This window comes from Gavialis gangeticus, unplaced genomic scaffold, assembly GCF_001723915.1.
Source record: "Gavialis gangeticus isolate Ggan-Ray unplaced genomic scaffold, GavGan_comp1, whole genome shotgun sequence".
Classification (NCBI taxonomy): Eukaryota; Metazoa; Chordata; order Crocodylia; family Gavialidae; genus Gavialis; species Gavialis gangeticus.
In genome coordinates, this window is record NW_017728992.1 from 35786055 (window position 1) to 35805198 (window position 19144).

Sequence of the window (19144 nt, forward strand, 5' to 3'; positions counted from 1 at the left end):
CACAGATTTAGGGGCCTGCCCCCCCCCCCCCCCCGGAAGAGTCTGGCACAGCTTCACAGACCTCCTGGGGGTGCAGCTCCTGGATCTGCATGCAGAATGACAGCAGGCTGCCATCCCTCCCCCAGAGCACTGGGATTGGAAGGGACCTCAGGTACATTTTGCAGACACTGGCAAGCTACAGATGTCAATATTGGAGCAGTCCTTCTGCACTTCTTCCCCCTCCCTCTTAGTTTCTTTTTCCCTGCAAGCCCAGCTCCAAAACTCCCAAAACTTTCTGAAATTTTCTGAAATGTTTCACATGGTTTGGTTTGTTTTGGAGATGTTTCAGAGCCTTCCATGTCATTTTGGATTTAATGTTTCAGGCACTGAAATGGGCTGAAACACCTCCAACAGGTGCTGCAATTTCACACAGCCCAATTGGCTTGCAGTCTGGGATTGTATTGGAGCTTGAAATGTTTAGGTAACCTGTTAATTTTGAGGCCATGCTGATTCCTAATTAATACTTTTTTTTTATGTTATCCTCCAGCTTTATCTTGCATTTCTCTCCTATGTAGTGAGAGTGAGACTTGAGAATTTTTTTGTACCGTTTGAAACTGAAAACTTTTTTATTTCAGTATGATTTCTGTACTAAGACTGACCATATGAGAACATTATCTATAATGTACTTCTGTTCTAAACAGTTTCCTTTTTATATTTCATTTTAGATTCAGCTCAACTACCTATTACTTTTATAGAACCATCAACTTTGTAAATTTGGCCCAGGTGCTGTGGAACAAATTTTTACCCATTTTATCACATTGCAGGTAACATTCATTCTGATAACACCTTTTCCAGATCTAACTCATTTTTTCTCATCTTCACTCTTTCTTTAGAGTGAAAACCAGTGGATATACTACAAAAATGTTATTCCAAACACAACTGGCAGTGCTGACGCATACATGCCCCAAACCAGTGAGGCTAGGTGTTGGAAGTAGGGCAGCTAGGGATTAAAGCTAAACTAATATGGAGCTGTTTCTACTCCTACCGTTAGAGACAGCAGGAGAATTTTGGCAATTAGATAATTGTATCGATACTCTCATGGTGTTTACGATCAAAAACTTGAAGATACAGAATTTCGTTAATAAATGGTAATGAAAAGATCATTAGTGGCCCTTGAGTTTGACTATTTGCATAGCGTAGCAGGGCACAGGGATGTGCCTGCTCGTTTAAGAAAGCAAGCAGCCTGAGAGGCTAACTGTGGTGGCCTGAGAGACTGCTTGCAAGTGGCAATGGGGAGCTATTGAGGAACTCGCCTGATGGGAAGAGGGCTCAGGCTGGTGCTATATAAGCCCAGAGCCTCTACCGGTCAGTCTCTCCCTGGCAACCATGAAATGGGGAGCTCCTGGCTGCAGGGCTCCTGCAGGGACCTGGACTTAGTTAAATATCACGGGGTTTTACAGGCAAGCGGCCTCTGTTTATGTTAAACCTATAGAGGGTTTGAGGTATTCATCAGAGGGCTGGGATGCTTTTTGTTTATATAAGTTACACTGGTAGTTTAGCTTTGAGCCCTGCAGTGACATGCTCAAGGCCTATTTAGAGAACCGGTGACCCAGGAGCTCTCAGACTGACACTGGGGCCCAGTAGGGTTCCAGGAGCCTACAAAAAGGCTGAGACCTGGACTAGAGGGTCCATGTGCCCAGGGAAGGGCTTGGCCAGGCCAGAAGGTCCATGAGCCCAGAGTGAGTTAAGTCAGATCAGAGGCACTGAGAGCCCGGAGGAGAGGCCGTGTGTGAGATCAGGGCTCTGAGAGCCCAGAGGAAGGGCTGTGGAGGACCAGGGGCCCAAGAGCCTGAAGGGGGTGGGGGGACTGTATGGGACTAGGAGTCCAAGAGCCCAGAGGAGGGGCTGCATGTGGGACCTGGGGTCTGAGAGTTTATAGGGAGACTGCGTAAGGGACAAGGGGGTCTAAGTGTGCAACTAGCTAACATCTAGAGAGAGAACATTTGCAAGGTTTGGAGTGTGGTGTAGGGGAAAGAAAGGAACTACACAACTTGCCCTTAAGGCAACAGGTGCCATAAAGGGGCACAGTTGGGCTGAGAGGGACCTATCAGGCTTGAGGGCTGGATCAAGGCTAGTGAGGCCTTAGGATAAACCTGGTGGGAAATCATTAGGTTTATCACTCACTCTGAGGCCTGCAGGCAGCCTCCATTAATCAACTTTTAATATTGTGAACAAAGCGTGGTGGGCAAGCAATCTAGAGAGAGCAACATTATAGAGTCCAAGCCAGACAGGAGCTGCAAGCCCACCAGGAGCACAACAGTTACCTCTGTGGTCACATACAGGATTTGGTCTCTTTTTATTTAAGTTGATAAACTGTTTGGTGCAGGATGAGTTTCCAAACCCTTCTCCATACAACTACCATTAAAAGCAAACACATCACGTTAGGATTTGGTCACACTGTGAACCTCTTCCCTGCAATCATGAGGGTTACCAATATAATCTTTTAAATTAAAAAAAAAAAATGAAAGAAGAGATTTTTTTTTCATACAATATTTCAGCAGCTGATTGTGGCTTTAAGAAAGAAAAACAGCCACTGTTGTGAGACTCCTGATAAAATCTCAGAAAGCTGACAACATTGAAAACCTTGTTGACTATTTAGTGCTCAGTCCTAAATACAAAAATCCCATTTCTTCAGTCAAGGAACAGAATAAAAGCATGTGACATATGAGCAATTACAGTGTGCTAACATAACATGAATTTCACATACTGAGACCTGAATATTGCAACAAATAGTGATGTACCTGTTAGGTAATATGTGTTGGGTTTGTTCATATAATGACCAAGTTTGAAGAAGTTGCAATCCTCATTCAAACATTCCACAAGGAGACGAGAAAACTAAATGTGTTAGGTAAATGATTCACCATGAATTATTAGCTCAACCCTAGTGTTTCTCCACTCCATAAGTATTTATTTTAAAAAGCAAAGTGATTTTATTGATTGATAATGCTTCTCTTTCTCCAGTGTAACAATTTATAAAGCTTTCTAGAGTCAGCCATTACACAGGGCAATAATTCAATATATTAAGGCTCTGTGCCACCACCATCAGCTAGAACATATTATCCATTGCTTCACTGATAGCAAACCACCAGACATGCACATTAAGGACAGTCTATAATTTCAGAAGAGACAGCTGGAGACAACTTGCCTGTTCTGCCATTGTTAGCTATCTCTAAATGTGTTCTTACATGATACTGTTAGCACATACTAAACCTATAGAATATTATGCAGTATTGTAGTTGGACTATGCTCTAAGCAGTTGCACATTTGGGCTTAATACCATCTCTGAGCTATACAACTCTGACTTACTACTAGAGGGTTGGAAAGCAGGGGCACAGCTACAAGCCAGGATATCTAGGTTCTACCTCTGCTCTGGGAGGGATGTGGGGCTTAGAGCAAGGGAGCTGGAAGTCAGGCATCCAGGGTTTTGTTTTCAGCTCCATGTTCCTGCCCAGCCACTGTTCTGAAAGGCTTTATGTTCCACACTGTCATCTCCTAGTGTAATAGAAAATAGCTTCCTTTGGCCCTGTTGGTGTCAATAAGAGATTACAGGTGGGGGTGGAGGGAAATATTCATTGTCCAACCAGTGGTATATCTCAATCACATGGTTCTTTGTGAGAAACAAGCAGTGTGTGACATGCAGTGTGCTCATTCAAACGTCTGAGAGGTTATCATGGACACTGGTTTGTAGTGTACTCCAAAAGCTAATCCTAAATGCTGCTAAGCACCAATGTGAATCTCAAATTCACAGAGGTCTCGCACACTACGCATCCTCTAGCAATAGTACTGTGGAAGCTGTGCTGCTGTCTACTTGCTTGGGGCTGCAAAGCAAATCCAACTTTCCCACAAGTGCATTGGCTCCTGGCAGCTCCATGCTTCTGCCATGGCAGCCCCACCCCTCCCAGCAGCTATGGCACTGTACTCCCAATGGATGCCAGAGTATGAAGCTGCCAGGAGGGAGAGAGACAGGCTCTGTGTGTCTGCTTGACTTCAGGTTGTTGGGTTTCTGCATTGCAGAGGGAGTTCAGCAGCCCTGGCACTGACAGAGCTCAGGAAAGTAGATAAATTGATACTGGAGCAGGATTTGGGGGACCGGGTGTGGTTTATCTTGGAGGAACCAAAATTGCTTGTTTTATCTCCATGAGGGCTGACTGATGTTACCATAACACAAGTTGGATAGTGTGACCCAGCCATAATCCTTACCTGAAGTGGCATAGCTTAGAGACACTCAGAGGACACTTAGCACAATGTTTCCAGCTTTAAACACACCGATGCTTGAATTTAAGGCTCTTTAATACAGCTTAAGGGTAATATGTAACAAGGCTTTAAGCAAAATAAGAATGAAGAACTTAAAAATACTGATCCAGCAACATTCACTAAAGTGATTGGATTGTCTTCTAATGTCCTGCACAAGAGGTTCTTGACAATGAATGTGTCAGTCATAGATTTTATTCATATAGCCAAGATAAGGTGTCACTTGCCATGTACAAAAAATATGACAATCAGTTAAAAGAGCAGGTAACAATCCATCTGATGGAATCCTGAAAACAGAATCTTATGACCCTCCCATTATTCCTACTGTAGAAGGAGACCCCTGTCATGTTAACATGACATTAATTCAAATGAACAAATCATATCACTTTTTGACTTGATGGAGAGTGATTTTAGCTAACAATTAATCAGGAAAATAATCTGTCAAACCAAGGTTGATCACGTCTTATTGGAAATTACTATATATCTCCGCTCAGAAGGAAATGTATACATTACAAACTATTTATATAATATGCAGACGTGAAGGATCAATTCTATGACTCCAGACTCTGCAGACTCTGGGATGCTAGTCAATCCTAGGGGTAGTGAGAACAGTCCTTCTAATCTGTCTGTCCCATTTAGGTGTCCACGGACCCTAGAAAAGCAATATTCGGAAAGAGGTGGCAACCTCATTATATTAAAGTGATCAAAACATCTTTTCAGTAATTTCAATTATTCCTATTTGCTTCTAGTTTTAAAATCCTGTCACTCCATAACTTTATCATGTACCTTCAAGAGTCTTACTCATGTATTAAGTCTTGACTTGCACTGGGGGGAGTGGGGGGGTTGCCTTTCTCTGTAGTGGGAATTGTGGCCCTCTACCTGGGATGTCTCAATGTCAATGATCTAGCAATCATTTGTAGAAGCAGGATGTTGTCTTCTGTGGTTCCCCTGATTTATCTGTGGCAGGTTATGGTCTTGTGTTGTATCAGGGTTAACTGTAGTCTTACAAAGAGTTTAGATTGTGGTTTGTATAGGATGGTTGGGACAGTTATGATATTGCCTCAGGCAGGAGGTTGGATTGGATAACCTTCTAGCCCTACTTCTCTATGATTTCTAAGTGTGTATGTGTATATATCCAGTTTGTCCAACTTTTGGTAATTACCTCCAGGTCACTTGAGACGAAGAGAAATATAGGCATTTGTACATCAGGTTTTATTACTTCACGTTAAACAAAATTACTCTTGCTTGATATCTTTTAGATCAAAGGAGCTCAACCCCAGCTCAGAGGCCAAATCTGCCCTGTGGAGACGTAGCTTGTGGGGTTCTCCACAAGTTGGGGAATTTGGCAGTGGGGAGCAGTGACAATGAATACCAGCACCTCTCCCCTACTGCCAAATTCCCAAGCTCTGCCAGATCAGGGCCAGGTCATACCCTTTCATTCCTTGTGGCCGAATTAGGGTTGAGCTGCCCCACATCCTGCTCAGAGTAGCTGGGTTGAAGCCACCAGCTGAATCCAGCCCATGGATGAACTGGGTTCTACCCATCTGGCCCACAGGACAGAAAGTTTGAACATAACTAATTTAGATAGCTGGGGGTCAAGGACTGCTAATCTATCCACTTACATATCTTAATTTTTTTTCTTTAAAATCTATTCCTGCTCTGTTCAATTTTATATCGCATGATTCTGTTCCACACTACAAAAGGACCTGGTAATTTTACTTAATTCTTGAGTAATATAATTGTAAATAGAATGAACACAGTGTATGTCAGATCAGATCCAGAACCATAGTTTTTAACCATGATATTATACAGGGGTCAGCAACTTTCTGCCAGCACAGGTGACTCTTCCCAATCCATACTCTGCTAGAAATCTCTGCTAGAATTACAAGCTGCCTGTGTTTACCTTCACCACTGATGCCCATCTTCTCTGCAGTGAGGGTAAGTACAGATATTATTATGGGGCATACTATTATAAACTAATTGATGAGTAACTAACCCAAACCTGGAAAATATAATATGGATAACAAATTGCCTTTGAAGGAAATCATTGATAAGCTATTAGTTGTGAATCAATCAAAACAACAGAACTCCCATTTTCTAAAATTTGTGATGCAGCGTTCTTTGAATATTCTATTTGGAGACAATTACCTTTTGGATCATTTTTTTCCTCATTTTATCTTTTCCCATTACCAGGATATCATTATGAAAATGTTGTGTACAAGCTTCTGCTACGTTATTATTGTTATGAAGGCAGCATAGTATTATTCCACTAAACAACAGCTGATTGGGATGTCAGATATCTCAGTCTGCATGTCTACTATTATTTTCATTGGATTTCAATGATTAGTTCAATGTTTCTAATATTTTTCTGACTTAAATAGTTGGCAAGATTCTGTGTGAGCTTAACTATAGTTTATCAGTGCTTTTAGCTATGAATGATCATAATAATACGGTTCCTACTCTAGCAGTGTTAAAACATATCTTTATTTTATGTGACTGTCTGTTTCTATAAATCTGAATTAAGGGTAGCTGTGGTAGTGGGAACAGGAGAGTGGGGAAAGAGAAACAGGAAAGTGGGGAAAGAGAAAAACAAACACATTTCATATTGTCAAGAATTTGTACAGGTTGGTTCTGAGAAAATTATGGGTAAAGTTTTAGATCAATAAACTAGTATTTAATCATTGCCCATAAATGATGATTACCACATTTCCACTGCATACACAGCAGAAGAACAACAACATCAAAATTAGTTTCAAAGGGACCCATTCTACACTTCTGGACACAGCCTAAAGATCCCATGCTCAGCTTTGCCTTGCAATGAGGTCATGGGAAACTAAAGAAAAGACAGCCCAAATTGAATGATTGAGTAAATGAAAACCTTCTCAAGGTGGAGAATTCTAATACCATTAATCCCCAGCAAGGTCAATACACATCAGAGGTCCATTTCTTCTGCTACAGGATACAAATGCCTAATCAAAAACAGGCCACTTGAAGAGAAAGTGAAGGCAACCTTGTACTGAGAAGCATGAATACATATAATAAGCAAAATATGAGGATTTTCCATTTCCCAGTGGGTTTGTATACTCTAGGAAAATACAAATCTTCAGATACTGCTTTTTCTGGTGATGGATCATATGCCACAGTATCTTTTTCTTTCTAAAACGTTTAGTCCTTGCAATGGTATGGATAAACTTTCATATTGGGAACTAGACATTACCCATTTAGATATTACCACATAATCGGATATCCTGAAAAAAAGTAATTCCCAGAAGAGTTAAATTACCTGTGTTGATTTCAAAACCTAAAACTGTAATTTAAGTGTCAATATTGTTATCTATTTCATAGCTGACCAAAGCACGTTTTAAGTCTTACAGAGATGAATCACAAGGTATGAGCGAAGGTCACCTCTTGCTGTCCTCCTCTCCCTGGCCCAATTTCTGAAAAATATTAAATCAATTCCATGACAAATAACTTTACTCAAATTCCCATGAACTAATGCTTCAATAAAAATTTCAAGAGTATACTGTTGGATTAAGGAAGTTTTGTAAATCAAACATTGCTTTGAAAACAACATAATTTCTCTTTTCTAAAATCCTAATACTTACAACCCCCACCCTGCCCACCACATCCAAGGTACCCTTGTGAAAAGAACATCTAACAGTACCTACAATTAAGAGCTAAAGTGAAAAACAGCTGGATCTGTCCTCAAGAAACCCTTTTGATGGCAGATTTACAACTTTAATAAAGGAAATCAAATTCTAGTGAGAAGAAACTTGTTTCCTATATATATTTCCCATTCAAAACCTCTCCAGCCCTAGAACACATTAAAAATGTCCTGTGAGGCTGAAATGACGAAAAGATTATAAACAGAAATAAAGTGCAGTAGACTGTGTGGAAAGATTTATTCCTAGTAAAAGAAACATATTTAAGGAGGTAACAAGTTCAAATATCACTTGCATCTGTTTCTCTATATATCTGAAAGTAGTTTAGAGATATTTGGTATCAAAGCTACCATATGAATTTATGTAAAATGTGGTAGACATGTTACCCACTCAGTGGGCTCCAAGGAATTCACATAAATGCTAGAATGTAAGAGATGAATAAGAAGTCTCTAACATGTTTGTGGGTATTGTGGAGAATTGTACATGTTCTGGAAATGAGCTAAATTACTTTCTAATGTTCAGAACTTTCTCAAAATGTTCCCTTAAGGCTGAAAATTTCAGAGCTTGTAAAATGATATAAATTGTGTTTTAACTCTATTACATTTCTCTCTTTCAAGCACCACAACTTAATATTTCTTCTGAAGCACAGACCACAGTTGTCTTTTCAGTGTTTTTCAGAAAGCATTACAAAATTCTGTATTCAGCTATTAATAACATTTCCCAGCCAACTTCAAAGATAGAGCACCATACTATTTCTTGTAGCGAAAAAACATCTAACATGCAGATGCACACAAATCCCATTATGAATGGGATATTCATTTACTTATAAATGATTTCAGATAAAAATTACTAGGCAGAAAATGTATTAATCGTTATACTGTCTCACTTTGTTGCTATTACACATCTGTAAATACAACATTTCCATATGTGAGAGGAAAGGTTTTTTGTAAGTTATTTTATTGGACCAACAGCATTATTTGGATAAACTTAGATAAGCTTTCAAAAGTAATGCACTCTTGCTCAGATCTTCTTTCCTGAAATACTTATTGTTAGAAAAACAGCTCTGGAAGATGCATGATAACTTTCAATTCATGGTACAGATCGTTCTCTCTAGTCTCTGTATCCATCTAAAAAGAAAATTAAAATACATTTTAAAATGTTATTAATGCAATATTAAGATTACAGATATGGCTTTATACTATGCAAACAGTCACTAGTGCATACTTTTATCTCCAAATGGAGTTCCATTCATTTAAGTAGGACCTTGCAAATGTATAGAAGTCCTTGCTGTTTGACCTGAATGTCAGAATAAGGTTTCAAAGATGTAGAACAGTCACAGAATTTCTCTAGTAACTCCTTTAACTGTACTAACCACCTTCTTTTCTTTTACCTTTTTGTTTATTATGGTAATCGTATAAATAATAGAAAATTAGGATTGCAAGGGATCTCAGGAGGTCATCTAGTTCAACCCCCTGCTCAAAGCAGGACCATCCACAACTAGATCATCCCATCCAAGGCTTTGTCTAGCCAGGTCTTAAACCTCCAAGGATGGGGAATCCACGACCTCTCTAGGTAACCTGTTCCAGTGATATACTACCCCCCTATTCAGAAGATACTTCTTAATACTTAACCTAAATTTCCCTTGCTGCAACTTGACACCATCGCTTCTTGTTCTGTCATCTGCCACCACTGAGAACAGTTTAGCTCCATCCTCTTTTGAACCCTCCTTCAGGTAATTGAAGGCTGCTATTAAAACCCTCCTCAGTCTTCTCTTCTATAGACTAAATGCGCCCAATTCCCTCAGTCTGTTCTCATAAATCATGTGCCCCAACCCCCACACCAGTTTTGTTGCCCTCTGCTAGACTCTCCAATTTGTCCACATCCTTTCTGTAGTGGGGGGTCCAAAATTGAACACAGTACTTACCAGCACAGAATAGAGGGGACTAATCTTTTCCCTTGACCTAATGGCAACAGACCAACAAACGCACCCCACTGTGCTATTAGCCTTCTTGGCAACAAGAGCACACTGCTGGCTCATTCAGCTTATTTTCCACTGTAACCCCCCAGGTCCTTTTCTGCAGAGCTGCTTCCCAGCCAGTCAGCCCCCAGGCTGTACTGGTCCATGCGGTTGTTCTCTCCTAAGTGCAGGACTTTGCCCTTGTCCTTGTTGAACCTCATGAGATTTCTTGTGTCCTAATTCTCCAATTTGTCTAGGTCAGGCCTGCCATTTTAGATCTGGCCTGCCATTCAGGCCTGCCTGAATCCTAGCCCTACCCTCCACCATATCTACTATTCCCTCCTGCTTGATGTCATCTGCAAACTTGCTGAGGGTGCACTCTATGCCATCTTCCAAGTCGTTGATGAAGACATTGAACAAAATTGGCACCAGGACTGACCCCTGGGGCATTTGACTGACCGCTGAGGCATTCCTGAGTAATTGCATTCTTCAGAGAGAGAGACAGAAAAAAAGAACTAATATTCTAGGTAGACCATTGGCCCCTTCTCACTATGGAAATTCTTATATCTTTCATCACATTATTTTCCTTAAAAGAAAGCAAAAGAACAACATCATCATTATTATTACTGTTTCTATTTGCTATGCGTTCATTAAAGGATTCCAAAGTCTGTTGGATAGCAATGTAAATGTAATTCCTTTCCCATTCAAAATATATCAAGAATACAAAATATATTTGCAGGTACTATTAAACAATAAAGAAAGAAAGAAAATGACCTCTTGTTGATGAATCGTTTCCTAATTTTCAGGAATATTCCACATAGGAATGATGTGAATACAAGATAGAAGTGGAGACAAGAGTGAATGCAAAGATGATACAAACATGATTATATCGTATACATGCAAAGAAGCACCTTAGAGCTGATGCAGCATCTGCAAGTTGTAGTACAGAGTTGGAAGTACTTACTAGATGACCAAAAAAACAAGGAAGTAAGCAAAAGAATACTTGTTCATGTATCCCTCAGTGGGATATATCATCATTGGTCTATTGATGTCTGATGGCTTTAAATTAAGTCTGAATATGAGTGCATCCTGACCAAAAACTTAAATTTGAACATCCCTCAATTTAGATTCATTAGATCTGAACCAAACTTTGAAACTCAAACTCATTTCTTTGTCTCTTCAATTTTAGATTGTTTTTTCTTCCTCCTTTTCTGCCTTTGTATTAAATTATAATGAAAGATTTTCATTACTTTTGAAGGATATCAGGATTCATGGTGTGCAACTTTGGGGGACACCTACCAGACTCTCAGAACCAGAGCTTAGGAGGTTGTATATAGGAGAGCTAATGGCAGTTTTCTGCCCAGTAGATTTCAAACCTAGATAACTTAGCTGCAGAACAATAAATATCATTCAAAAATGTCATGTTGCCAAGAAAGAATACGGCTGCTTCAGTCTGCTGACTGGATGGCTCCATATGTTTATGCCATTTAGATATCAAGGCCTGTTGGGAAAGGGATGATCCTCGTTTCACTGTTAAAGTGAAAATCAATCAAAGATGAGTATAAATACTGGAGTAGAATGATACCAGGTATTGAAGTTGAGCTTTGCATAAAAGGTCAAATAAATTTGGGCTCGTCTGTGTGATACAGTGTGAAAAAAGAGCAGGGAGCAAATGTTTCCTTAACCGAGGTTTAGCAATGCACTGGGAAATTTCTATTTACCACCTGTGAGCTGGCCCCTGGCCACTTATGGGTAGTGATAACCCGTAGGAAATGTCTTTTTAATGCCTTCTCTAGTAAGGGCAGGCTGCCAAAGTTTCTTGAACATGTGGTGGTTTGGTTCTGGCCAAGAAACAATCACTCATCATTAACAGCTTTCCTACCTATTGCTCAATCAATGACTTCTTTCCTAGAGAAGGTTATTGGGAAGATAATAACTCTAGCAACTTTTGATTATTCTCTGCTAACTACAATCTCAATCTGCAATGCTTTAGAATTAGAGGGAGCATAAAAAAATTTTAAAAAACCCCACTGATCACGGATATCAGCAGTCACTTGGAGTACATACAGGTATGTACTAATTTCAAAATTAAATAAGAAAAGTCATTCCAGTACTTTTTGAGTATGTACATGTGTTACATTTAGATTGACCTAACTAGCATCTAATCTAAATGCCCATCTATGAAGGCATTCAGGGGGAGTTAAACTGGGCAAAAAATGGCAGGCCTAATTTAAGTTACCTCACCTGAGGAGGTGCACAAACTTAGATAGGGAATGGGTTAACCTGATCTATCAAACACCCACATGAGTTTGGATTGCAGTGCTGGGGTTGAGTGCGCCCAGATGCTCACCCCAGAGCCAGGTCTGTGCTATTCCTACCCTACTGCTGATTCTGACTAAGCTTTATTAGCCCCTCAACCTCCTGCAGACCCACCAATTCCCCTCTCCCCTTCCCCCTCCTCACCATGCAGACCTACCAACTCTACCTTGCAGATCCACTCACCCCTCCCTCTACTTACTCTGCTTTCCCTGTATGGCTCCTGGGACTGGGGAATATTTGTACACTCTGCTCACAGTCTATACCCCCAAGGCTTAAAGCCAGCCATATGAACCTAGACCAGGTGCAGTGAATGTTTCAGGGCAATGGAGAGAATCTAGATTGCTGTATTAATATTAGATTTATCAGTAATCGGGAGATACAGCAGACCCTAGCTAATATTAAAGGCACTTTCAGTCTTCCCCTTCGAAAGGTTTCTAAGTTTATGCTCTGTAGTAACGATCACCCAAAATAATTTCTGTCATTATTGCTCCTTTTTCTGCAGCCATATGATTTGTGACAAGGCCATGATTTTCCCCAAAAGCAAGTATAATTGTTGTCTGAGCATATTTGACATTTTTCCTAACTTTTTCATTTATAGTTCTGAACCATTCTCTTCAAGAATTTTATATATGTTCTGCTTGTGTGAGTTAGTTGCAACTGGTAAATAAATCACAGGGTATTATTTGTTTGACTGGTTGCAACTATAAGAACTTCTACTGCCTGAGTACAGTATTAGCAGAATTTGAATGTTAAAATGATGTGACCATGAAACTTATTTTTATGAAGGCTTGTACTAATACAGCCTACTTGCATGAATACTGATCCATAAAAAGGTATGTGGTTATAGCTGAATTCTGATTATTCTACACTTTGAGCAAACATTCATGGAAAATAGTTTGCCCTCACCATACAGTAGTGTTAGGCACCTCTTTTACAATGCTTGTTTGTGACATTGCCAAGTGAGATTTTTTAGAAGAGGGGGAGGGAAGAGAGGCAAAGAAAAGCATGTCTATCTTTTGAAAAAAATCTGCTGCCTTAATGCATTTTTCTCCCCAAAAGGGATGAATATTTGAAAGTTTGATATTTTCTGTTAAATGGAAATTTTAATGTTTCCAGTTTGAAATATGTATACTGTATTTTTGTTTTCCCAAAAAAAAAATATTTTTGCCATATGAAATGACCCAAAACATGCCAGTGTAGTGCAGGAGCCTGTTCACTGTGATAGACCTCAAAACTCAGTTAAAGTGAAATTAGTACATTTTGTTATAGGTAATGAAGTCCTTTAGGTAGTCAAAATTACTCTTCATACAAGAAAATTCTCCAGAATTGGAAAATTTATTTTAATATTTTGTTGAGTTGATTCTAAGGAAAATATTGTGGGCCAGTTAGAAAAAATAAAACAATATTCTGATTCTGTATGAACCAACTTGAAATGAGATGTTTCACTTTTATTTTCCTAATGGAAAGCCATTATGTCATTTATCGTTTAAAAAAAAATGTTAGGAAAAAATATGGTTCAGCTCTTCTTTTGATAAACATGTTGTTTCTCCCTTGTTACTAGTTTCAACTGAGAGGAAGGAACTAGGATACATACTGACATAGTCTGTTGAAGATTTGGAAGAGTCAGTAATGAATTATCTGCTAGCTTGAGAATTTTTCAACAATTTTTTTTCTTCGGAAAATACCAGTTATCAAAACCAAAGCTATTTATAATGAAGCATCTATTTTGATACATTTTGCCATCAGGGAAAAGGAGAACTTCCACCTTTCTCCATGACCATTCTAGTTTGACATTCAAAATGCGAAGTTTGACATTTTAAAATGCGAAGTTTCTTTTTTTTTTTTTTTAACAGGGTGTTGAAAGCGACATGAAGCTTCTGGTTGATCTGATCGAAAATATTTTCTTCAGATTTTTAGAGGTAGGGAGGATGTTTTGGATTTGTGTTTTGTTTTTTGAAATCTTTGAATTTTTGTTATTAGTTTAGGCAGGGGGGAAAAAATCAAAATATTGAAAACTGCCCCATACAGCTGTACTCTTGAAATAGTTTTGTTTACCAGTGTTGTAAACTGATTTGTAATCTTAGGGCCTTGTTAGACCTCATCTAATCTTCTATTATCACAGAACATTTATGAACAGAAATCTCTTGAGTGTTATACAATAAATTATAACTAGTACAGGCCAAATTTCTATGCTTCCCTGTAATACCTCAAGACTAGATTTACTCAGGGTGGTCCATTTGAGGCTCTCTCTATAATGCAGTGCACAGCTGTTGACCTTTTTGAGTACAATAGAAAAGAACAGTAAGAGCCTCGTATACCTAGTCTGCTCTGGTTTACAGTTCAACTCAAGATGAAACTGAAGGTACTGAAACTGATGACTTGTCTGGGATTTTCAGATAACAAATTGCAGTTCGTGTAAAGCATAGTCTCTTCTTTGCCCTTCCACAAAACTGGAAAGAGCGAAAAACCACAATGTTCTCTATTACAAGGAAAAAGCTAGCAGGTATTTTCCATAGGGCTCCTTCCTCAGCTGTTTACTCCTGGTACAATCCAGATAAGCTTGAACATTATTGTTTTTTTCATACTTGTTATGAAAATAATCCTTGTAATGGTAAGTAAAAGCACTGGGATTTCCCTTGGTATACAGTTTCTGGCTGGGTTTTTTTTCATCAAAGAAGAATTTAATGTCTTCCATCCTTTTATATCAAGATCTCTGCTGTTGTAAGATATGCAAAGTCTACCCTAAGAGCACAATGTTGGGAGCCTTGCAAGTGCTCAGTATCATGGGTTTATATGTGATTCTGTATATGTCTATATAGTTTATAAATATCATGGTTTTGCCTTTTCCTGTACAAAAAGATGCATATAGTGAGACATGTATTCACAACTTCTAGTGTTGGTAATTGCAGCACACTTTAATTACTGGCATAGATTGATTTAGTTTTGTAGAGCACTTAGCTATTATGGTGATGAATAGAGTATAAATATCTTATATGTAGAAGAATTTGCTTTGTCATCTTGTGAATGCAGGAGCTCAAAGTGACTGAAAAATAGGTACTTGGACATCAGTCGAAATTTACTCTGTTAAGAGATTCAGCCACGGATGCATATGAAACTTAAATGCTACTTAAGCTTTCAGATTAAGATTCTCTGAACAGTTGTGAATTTTCCACTCTGTACACAAAATATGATTATTAAATATCATATTTTGCTGCTTCCATGTTTTGTTTGCACAAAAATAACTATAATAATCTAACAGCTTTTGGACATTACCAGCCATGAATTTGTGTACAAGAGATGCTGTATTTTCTGTGTATTGGATGTAATCGGCTTTAAATTTAACTTAATAGTTCTGTATAAAATCATGAGTAGAAGGCAATTAACACTAGTAATTGAGGAACCATTTTGATTTTAGGCAGGCTCATGTTGATCAATGGAACCAGTAAATTATCTTGTTTTCTAGCCAGCTTTTTAGCATCTATATTTAATCAATCTTATCAACCTCAGGTGGACTTCATTCTCCTTAGAAATATGTCTCTATTGAAATACTTTCTCTTTGGTCAGTAACACCTAATCTTGGCCTGAAAATGAATATTATGAAATTGAAACAACCCATATCCATATTCTTTTTAAAACAAAACAATAGAATTTGGGTTGTTACAAGCTAGTGAATTCTGAGTTCTACCCAGAGTCTGTCTGTGTCAGCCTGAATTTTGGTGATTCTTTTTTATCTTCCGTTTTCCCCATCTAATATTCTTATAAAGGGAATATATGGTAATTTTTATGATGGAAAAAAATGTAAGGCTTATTTATGGCTATAATTGTTGAGGTACTCTAGAATAAATTTTAGAATAATTTTTATCTCTTACTTGAAACTATATAAAAATATATTTTATAATAATAATAATGCATATACCATATTTTAGTGATATTTTATATACCATTTTATAAAATATACAAAATATAACTGTATTCTTCCATTGAGCATTTCTTGTGGCAGTAATCACCATTACTGCCAAAATGGACTGGAAAGTAAAGGATAAAATATACCAAATGCATATCAGCATTCCTGTACTTTTTGTTCCATTAATTATTTTACCATTAATTTTAATATTTTGTTTTTCTTGAATAAGTAAAAATAGATAATACTGTTCATTAGTTCTTGTAAGTACAATAACACTAGATTAGATTCAATAAAGGACTAAAGATATGGACATAGGTACATGTAAAGTGCTTCAATATCTTGAACAGTGTGAATGGTTCTTTTATTTGGAGTGCTTTAGTATAGCAGAAATGTAAATAGCCCCTCCCATCTTCATAGATTTTATAGGCAGATTTCATAGACATTTAGGCAGGAAGGGACCCCAAAGGATCATTGAGTTCAACCCTCTGCCCCAGGGGAAGGAAGTCAGCAGGAATCATAGGATCCCAGCAAGATAAACATCCAAATGTCTCTTGGAGGCATTCAGGGTAGGTGCTTGAACCGGCAGCAGGCTATTCCGAACCTTGGGGGTTCGGACAGTAAAGAAGTTCTTCTTCCTTATGTCCAGCCTGAATCAGTCACGGTGGAGTTTGTGACCATTTAATCTTGTCATCCCTTGGGGCGCTCTGGGAAACAAAGATTCCTCCAGATCCTGGTAAGCACCCCTGATAAACTTATCATTGGCCACCAGATCGCCCCTGAACCTGTGCTTTTCCAGGCTAAAGAGCCCCATGGCTCTCAGCCTGTCGTCATAAGGTCTGTTTTCCTGACCTTTGATCATGCATGTGGCTATTCTCTGCACTCTCTCAAGCTTCTCCACATCCTTTTTGAATTGTGGAGACCAAAACTGGATGCAGTATTCCAACTGCGGCCTCACCAAGGCCAAGTACAATGGGAGGATGACATCCCTGGATTTATCTGAGAAGCATCTATGGATGAAAGCCAGCATTTTGCTTGCTTTACTAGCCACAACATCACATTGAAGCATCACATATTTTAGAGCTTGTGCTCCACAGCTAGTGAAATATTGAGCAGGGATACCATATCTCTTCGCCAGGATCCCATGGAGTCTTCTGAGAACAACTGAGTAGCAACAGAAGCACCTTATGAATATTTGGCCCCAGTCATCTTCCTGGAATTGCCAGGCTACTTGCTTTCACCTTAGTTTCTGAACTGTCCTTGGACAAGAGACCAGAATATAATGGTGCATGCCAATGTAAAACGCATTAGCTATTTTTAAGGAGCATTAAGGGCACAAGTCTACACATGTGTGCCCTCGATACACCTTTAAAATGGATATTTTATGATATTCATGTCTAAATATGATGCCTGCAAAAGCAGATATCAAATTTAGTGTGAATAGCTAAAGCACCTTAACACATGTGTAGATGTGCTAAGGAGCATTAACGCTGTATATGTTGATCGACTTGGGGATAACTTTAGTCCCAGGTCTGCCTGCAGGCCGTGTTAATGAGCCTTAGCATGTGCACATGTAGACATGCACCTAAATAGCCTTAGACAAATGCACATTAAGTTTATGCGCACATAAAAGCACACGTATACATGCCCAGAGATTTCCTTTTTCCTACACTGTAACTAGGCTATAGAGTTGTTCCCTTTTGTGTATATTGCTCTCTTTTGCTCTGACTTCATGGATCTTGCGTTCTTTCCTGCAGTGGCACATGCACCCACTGCGAGTGCTGGTATACCGCCTATCAGCCAGCATTCCTGGGCAGGGCACTGCATGAGAGCACTGGTGGGCGCTCCGTGAGAGCACTGGCATGCTGCTGGTGGGTCAGTGTGATCAGCCGTGGGGGTACCCTGCATCAAAGGCTGGCCACTGGGGGGGGTAAGTGCCCCTCCTGACTCAGAAGGCACTAGTCACCCATGCTTTCCTGTGCAGTGAAAAGCTTAAGCAAATGGTATTGAAGACATTTCCCACCCAAACTAGCCTGGCTAATAGCTTGCAACTGAGAAGAAATCCAATATCAAATAACGTTTTGCAGTCTTTACTAATAGAACATTATATAAATGGAAGTCATTGTGAATGATGAGGGCAGAAATCACAGGAGTTTCAGAAGTGCTTTCCTTCTGTAACGTATTTCAAGACGGCTCAAACATTATTCACAAATCCATTTCTTTCATATTTATTGAATCTCATTTTTTTCAAGAAGTCTGCAGATAATTAGAAAAAGTATGTTAAAGTTTTTAAATAAAGTGTACCAGTAATTTAAGTATAATCAAAGTATTTAGATTAGGTTTGGACACTATTTCCACATTTATTTTACACTATTCTACAACATAGTTGAACCCACAGCTTTTTCCAAGGCATGATAAAATTCTCTCATTATCTTTTTTCTCTTTAGTTTCATGAAATATCAGCCCATTTTATCTTTAAGTGGCTTGATAGAACTAGACTCATTTTGTCACCTAATTAAATGGAACAGGAGTTGGCTTGGATTGTTGCCCAGTGCGTATAGTTTGTCTGATGTACCAAAAAAGGAGAAGGAAAAAGAAAAAAAAGAGAGCTTGTCTTATTGAGTGAATAGTCTGAAGTGCACAGCTTTTAATTTGTGATCTTTTGAATCTACATGAAAGTCACCAATTATCTGAAATTGCAATTAACCCAATCTAAATAAATGAATAAACAATTTCACAGTCTTATGCTGGTGGCCACGCTTATAGCACAAGATAGAGCAGAATTTACTCAATGCAGACTTTGTTTTCAAGCAACACATAATAATGTTTTTAAGCAATGTGTATTAATAACACAAGTGTTTTTCTTTTGAATTTCCATTACAGTCCAAAATGAGGCCGGGATTTTTCCCTTAGTAAACCCTACGAGAAGAAACTGTCTTAGCTTTTGACAGTTTCTTTGTAATCCTGTACCATGCTCCTTCCTCTTCGGGGGGGGGGGGGGGGGGGGGGGGAAAA